We start from the raw sequence: 7,197 nt of genomic DNA, 5'->3' as shown, positions 1-7,197 counted from the left end.
CTCTCTGGGCTGCGGGGAGCCAGGGGCGGCCTTGGTGGGTCTGGAAGCAGAGGCTCAGCGGCCCAAGGTGCATCTGGAGAAACGTGCAGGAGTAGGTGGGGCCATAGCTGCGGGGTCAGGCATCTAAGGGGCCTTCGCTGCCCAGGTCAGGGAGCCCAAGGCGGCGGCCGGAGCTTCCCTGGAAAAGGAGATGGAGGCAGCAGCAGGGATGTGGGGCAGAGGAAGGGACTCTGAAGGGCCAGCGGGGGTCGGGTGAGCCAAGGGGGGCTTATCTGGGAGGCCCTCCAGGGGGTCTGGAGGAGCCGGGTGTTGGGTCACTCCAGGGGCCCGGGGCTGGCGGGGGAGGGTCGGGGCGGGTTGAGCGGGTGCGGAAGCTGGTCCTGCGCGTTGTCCGGGTCCCCTGAGGGGGCAGGGTCGGGGTGCAGAGCGCGCGCACGGGGGGGGGGGTGCCGAGCTGGCACTCGGGTTTGGGGGCCCGTCGGGGCGCTGCGGAGGGAACTGCCCGCCCGGAAGTAGCGCCGCCACCGGGGCCCCGCGCCCGCCGGGTCCCGACGCCACGCGCGCTGTCGCGACCGGCGGCGGTGACGTGGCGGGGGCGGAGCCAGGGCTGAGGCGGCGGCGGCGGCAGCGGCGCCACGGAGCATCCCGGCGAGGTAACGGCCGCGTCCCGGGCCTGGTCGTCGCCGCGGGCCCGACGCGGGCACGTGGCGGGGGGGCGGGGGCGTCCCGGGGGTGGGGGCCGCCGTGTGTGTGGGACCCCCCGACCCGGAGGAGCCGAGGGTGAAGAGGATGGGAGGGAACCCCGAGTGTATGAGAGACTCTGGGGGTGAGGGGACCCCTTGCGTGTGCGTGCGTGTGTGTGTGTGTGTGTGTGTGTGTGTGTGTGTGAGCGAGGACAGAGACAGAGACTGAGAGACTGGGGATGAGTGGGAAGACACGACCCGGAGCTGTGCAGGTGGGAGACAGGGACTGGGGGGGAGTGAAGGCCAAGAAACCCCTTCCAGCAACCCCGGATTGTCCACTGGGGCTGGAGTGCCCCCCCACCCCCGTTATCCTTGTCACCTTGCTCAGACATCCTCTCCTGTCACACCTGCAAGGAAATCTGCTGTGGGACATTCTGAAAATGCCTCCCTGAGCTCTAAGCAAACACGTGTTGGGGGGGAGCCCCCCGTTGTGTAATGGCCCGGGAACCCGGCGCCCAGCGTCATTCCACAGCCGCTCTTGAAGCCTGTCGAGCGGGCGGGCGGGCGCACCGGCTCCGATGCTGGCTGACACCGCCCGAAAGAATCTGGGCTCTGCCCTTGAAGGGGGGCTGGGTGGGGAGCCCAGAAAAATCTAGCGCCATCCCGCACGTGGTGGCGGAAAGCGGGGGTGGGAGGTGGGGGGCGCAGCTCTGGGGGGGGGGCCGCGACCTGATCCGCGGGGGCTGGAAGGAACCGGCTTTGGGGGACGCCCAGGGGGCCGCTCCTCAGCACCTTCCCCCTGGCTGGCGCTGAGAGCCTCTCGGAGCCGCCCTGCAGAGCCCCCATTGTGCTCTGACAGCTCCGGCTTCCCGGCTCTGAGGTCACCGGGGTTCTGAAACATGATTCTCGGCCGTCGTGAGTAAGAGAGGAAAATCACCAGCCCCCGCTCTGCGGCGGCTTTTTCCCTCCTTCCCCGGGCGCCCGTGCATGCACCCCTTTGTATTGCAGACCGGGCGCCCTGCACCCCTTTGTATTGCAGACCGAAAGTAAGGTTTGGCCACCCCTCTGGCAGTTCTTGCTACAGGAAATTTTCTGACCTCTGTCCTCCTGTGCTTCCTACTGTGGTCTTCAGGATGTGGCTACATGTACACAAGTCGGTGCCACAGAGGTTCTTCGGGGGCTGTGTGAGCTGAGGTGACCAGACTGGGCTCTGACATGTGGAGCCAGCGGCTCAAGGGCCACCTCAGTGGCCTGAGATGCGACTTCTGCGGAGTTTTATGATTGGCCTTGAAGGATGGGAAATAACCTGCTGCCTGACTAATGTGTGTGTGGGGGGGGAAAGTGTTACGTTTTGTGTTTTAAATAAATTGCTTCTTTGTTGCAGAGATTAAATGGCCTCTGACCGGTGGAATTAGGCGTTGCTGTGGAGATTTCCTTTTCTTTGCCTGTCTCTCACCCCTTCTGAGGAGGAGGCTGCTGATAGCGGGATGTTTGCTTACTTCCTCCCAGGTGACTATTGTTTTCCTGTTATCTATTAGCTTTCTTGGTCTTTGTGCTTTGTAAAGAGTTTTAGTTAATTTTGCATAACGTGGGAAGAATACTAACAGTAAAATAAAAATTGAAGAATGATATTAATTAAATGGGGCTGAATCGATAGTACACTGGGTAGCCTTACACGTGGCGAACCCAGGTTCAATTCCTGGCCTCCCATAGGGTCTCCCGAGCATTTGGGGGAGTGATTTTTAAATGCAGAACCAGGAGTTACCCCTGAGCATCACTGGGAGAGACCTCAAAACAAAACAGAACAAGAAGTATTTTTTTTTCTTTTTGGGTCACACCTGGCGATGCACAGGGGTTACTCCTGGCTCTGCGCTCAGGAATTACCCCTGGCCGTGCTCAGGGGATCATATGGGATGCTGGGATTTGAACCCGGGTCGGCCGTGTGCAAGGCAAACGCCCTACCCGCTGTGCTATCTCTCCAGCCCCACAAGAAGTATTTTTTAAAAGTTTTAAAAGGATACTAAAGAGAGTGGCTTATACATGATTAATAATGTGTCCAATAATAGAAGTTGTTTTTTATAAATCTGACTAAAGAGCAACTGTTGGCGAATTAAATACAAGTGAAATCATTCTTATTGATCTAGAAGGTTTTTGTTATTTTTTTCCCCCTCCTTAATCACCCGTTAACTGAAGAACAGGTACTCTGGGGGTCTGGCAGGGTTCTCAAGGGTTCGCTTCTCTAGTTAAGCCTTTGTTGCTTTTGCTGTAGGGCTGATTTCTCAACCTAGGGACACCCATGATATTCCAAGGGTGAAAATGGCTTAATTGAGCGACCAGCCAACAGGGTCAGAAGGGTCTCGATAGGAGAAAGTTTGAGAAGCAGTGCTCTGGAGCATGTGCAATTCGGAGTGAACTTTCACTGGGGTTAGTGGTGTTCTAGGGGTTCTCTGCCCTTGGTACGTGGATATTCAGTACCTGTGGACTCAGCACTGATCCCATGTTATTCCTTGATCAGGCTCCTGCTAAAACAGACAAGTTCACCACCGACTAGAGCGGGGAGATTTACGGTGGTAGATAACAATAGAGTGGGTGACTGCCAGGCAGAAGACACCTTAGGCGCTTCAGGAGCTGTGTGTGGGAGAAGACCGCTGCCAGGTGGAGGAGTTTCATTTTTTTTTTTTTTGCTTTTGCTTTTTGGGTCTCACCCGGCGATGCACAGGGGTTACTCACAGGGGTTACTCCTGGCTTTGCACTCAGGAGTTACTCCCGGCGGTGCTCAGGGGACCATATGGGATGCTGGGGATCGAACCCGGGTCGGCCTCGTGCAAGGCAAACGCCCTACCCGCTGTGCTATCGTTCCAGCCCCGGAGTTTCGTTTTAGAGGCAGAGGCTCAGCAAGAGCAAGGATGTGTTTGTCGATGGACGGTGGCGTCTGGAAATCTCAAACTACTCCATATTCTGGAAACTGCAAGGCATCAGTGTGAACCAGTGGTGGAGTTGTATGTTGTTGTTGAAGTAATACTCATTTAGAACTGTCTTTTGGGTGAATTGGTTTCCATGTCACTCTCACTGTCCCTCCTTTATCCCTAGCCATACTTCTCTTCTTGTTGTTTGCTATTTGTCTGTTGCTCGGAGGACCATGAGGTGCTGGAGCTTGAATCTGGGGTTCCTTATGTGTGTATTCAAAAAATGAATACAAAAGGCCATGGCGCTCTCTCTGCCTGCGTTTGGTGGTCTTGGGCCACTTTCCCCACCCCAGGAGGCTGATGACGATGGGCAGATGAAGGAAGAAACGAGGGCTAGGCTGGTTGGTATCAGTTGCAGTCTATTCCATTCTCATCTCCCTTTATTCTCATCTCCTCTCTCCTGACTCTCCTTCCCCGAATCTCTTTTCCTTCCTCCCTTGCCCATTCTCACAGCCTTCATTATATCCCAAATCATGAGGGGTTGGGGTAATAATTACACATAGGTGTCATCATACAATCAACGGATGTAAGGTCCTTCCCTCAGGGGAAGCTTCTTCCAGGACAAATTCATCCAGCAAGACCCACCTAAGGGCAAAATACCATCTGTGGGTGCATTTCTCCTTTCCTTAGTCCAATAACCAAATAAAAATTCATCTTAATTCTACTCCTTAATATTAGTCATTTTGTATGGAGATACATTAAGCTTATAGGGTGGCTCACCTGGGGACATCACTATAGATCCCAGACTACAGTGCTCAGGCCAGATTAGTCTTTCCTCACCCTAGCAGGGTCCTAATCCAGTTGTTACTTTTTGGATCATGACAGAATTTGTCCATGACCATGCTCTTAACTTATAGTTAAGTATTATGGCGCTTTTGCCTGGCCCATTTCGATGCCAGGGTAGTCCACAGCTTGTCCTGGGTCCATCCAGTGCCTCATCGGGACCCTGCTTTGGGGGTGCTAGGAACTAAGGGCAACTGAGCCTTAAGTCAAGTGAAAAAAATGCCCAGGAGTGAATATTATTTGGAGTCAGTTAATTCCCAAAATACAAAAGCATAGCATTAACTGTCTTCCTGTGTCTATACAAAAAGGACATTGTTCTAAAGTAACTGTGCAGGGGCTGGAGTGATAGCACAGCGGGTAGGGCGTTTGCCTTGCACGAGGCCGACCCGGGTTTGAATCCCAGCATCCCATATGGTCCCCTGAGCACCGCCAGGGGTGATTCCTGAGTGCACAGCCAGGAGTAATCTCTGTGCATCACCAGGTGTGACCCAAAAAGCAAAAAAAAAAAATAAATAAATAAAATAAGAATAAAGTAACTGTGCAAAGGTCATAAGGAGAAGAGAAAAGCAATATTTCATTCAAAAACATAAAATCATAGGTTTCTCAGGAATCTGACCTTACAAGTTAACAGAGTCTGATTAGGGGGAAAAGGTGATAGACCGGTTGGGGAAACAGAGCACAGAGAAGGAAAATATAGGTAAACATAGAGGAATGGAAGTGCCTCAGGAGCACTGCGATAAACCTAAGCTCCTATGGCAAGGGAGACAGGACATACCAATGTTACCCTGCACGTCTGCTATTCTAGCCCTTTGAGTCATATCTCTCACTCCAGCAATATATTTTTGTTGGTTGGAGGGGCCACTAGGGCCACTCCTGGTGGAACTCAGGACATATGAGGTGCTACAATCGAATCTAGACCCCTTTAGCCATAATTCCTTACACCAGGTTCCTTTTGCTGTGTGTGTGTGTGTTTGTGTGTGTGTGTGTGTGTGTGTGTGTGTGTGTGTAGACTACACCTTCTATGTTTAGAGCCTGCTCCTGGCTTTGTACTCAAGGATCACTCCTGAGAGGCCTCAAGGGATCATATGGGGTGCTGGGGATTGAACTAGATTGACCACGTGCATGGCAAGTGCCCTATCCGCTGTACTATCTCTCCAGCCCCTGTGTCTATTTTCAAAATATATTTCTTACAGATTGTATACTGGGTTTTGCTTTTCTGCAGGCGAATCACACAGAATGGTGCTCAGCATAATACTAACCATTTCACATGTCAGAACCTTAGAACAGCATAATTCCTAGTTCTTCCTTTCTTTGTGCTGTTCACATTTATTTCATCTTTGCATATGGTACACATCCATAGTACATTGCTACTGTTCCTTATTTAGGCATTTATATTCTAAAATTAAATATAAATATATTTAATATAAATATTAAATATAAATAAAATTAAATTAAAATTAAGCCATTTGATGTTATCCTCCAACTCTTGTATCACTTGTATCACTTGTCATCCCGTTGATCTTTGATTTGATCGAGCGGGAGCCAGTAGTGTCTCCATTTGTCCCTGTCACATGCTAGTGTAGCCCAATGATATCTGCTCGACCCAGGAACAGGAAGAGCCTCAGACCGTTCATTCAGGGTTTTGACGAAGAAGTCTCAGCATCTCGTTGGTGGGCGGCCATGCAGTCTTTTGACTTCCCGTGGAATCCAGTTGGTAACAGCTCTAGTCCAGCGGTCATCTCTGAATCGCATTACATGTCCGGCCCATCTGATTTTTGATGCCTTGGCAAACAAGACAGCGTCCCTGATTCTTGACCGTCGACAGAGGTCGGAACTCCGGATTTCTTCTCTCACTTGAGTGAGACATGATACTCCTAGCATAGCTCTTTCGATTCCTCTTTAGGATACCTCCACCTCTTAGAGGTACTATTCTCTTTTTTTTTTTTCTTTTTGGGTCACACCTGGCGATGCACAGGGGTTACTCCTGGCTCTGCACTCAGGAATTACCCCTGGCTGTGCTCAGGGGACCATATGGGATGCTGGGATTTGAACCCGGGTCGGCCGCGTGCAAGGCAAACGCCCTACCCGCTTTGCTATCTCTCCAGCCCCTATTCCTTTTTTTTTTTTTTTTTTAACTTTTCCCACTCTTCATCTCTTTGCTGAAATTCTACCTTTGTACCTGGCGTGCTATTCAACTTTTCCTTTTTCACTTTTAAATGTATTAATCATTTTAATTTATTTTTATTTTTTTTTATTTATTATTTATTTTTTTTTTGTGTGTGTGTGTGTGTGTGTGTGTGTGTGTGTGGCTTGGGGGCAATATTCAGCATTGCACATAACTTCTGGCTCTGTGCCGGGGACAGGAGAGGGATCCACTTCTGACATGTTAGGGGAGACTGTGAGGTGCTGGGGATTGAACCCAGGCCTCCAACATTCAAAGCATGTACTCAGCCCAATAAGTTATCTTATCAGCGAATCGTTTTATTTTATTTTACTTTGGGGATTTTTTTGGCTACTCTTGGTGGTGGCTCAGGGTTTATTCATGACTGTACTTAGGGATCACTCCTGACAGGGCTCGGGGAACCATATGTGGTACTAAGGATCAAAACCCGTAGGTTCGTGCAAGTGCCCTACTCGCTATATTTCTGTATCTCTCCACCCCAATAACCCATCATTTTAGTTTTAATTTTCCTATCTGATGGTTCCATTATCTGGATCATCTCTAAGTCTTATTCTGTTCACTAATTACTTGTTCTTGCTGATTT

The 7,197-nt window shown here is 51.0% G+C and overlaps 1 protein-coding gene across 1 annotated transcript in view; it reads left to right on the top strand.

The window, feature by feature from the left end:
* Positions 1–594: 594 nt before the first annotated feature.
* The window catches only part of SLC7A6 (solute carrier family 7 member 6), a 40,256-nt gene continuing 33,653 nt past the window's right edge, over positions 595–7,197 (top strand). Inside the window, exons 1-2 of the mRNA XM_004600575.3 lie at positions 595–653; positions 2,068–2,192. The gene's annotated coding sequence lies outside the window, so the exon portion shown is untranslated. The remainder of the gene's footprint in view (positions 654–2,067; positions 2,193–7,197) is intronic.

This window comes from Sorex araneus, chromosome 8 (assembly GCF_027595985.1).
Source record: "Sorex araneus isolate mSorAra2 chromosome 8, mSorAra2.pri, whole genome shotgun sequence".
Classification (NCBI taxonomy): Eukaryota; Metazoa; Chordata; class Mammalia; order Eulipotyphla; family Soricidae; genus Sorex; species Sorex araneus.
This window is presented reverse-complemented; position numbering and strand designations above follow the sequence as displayed.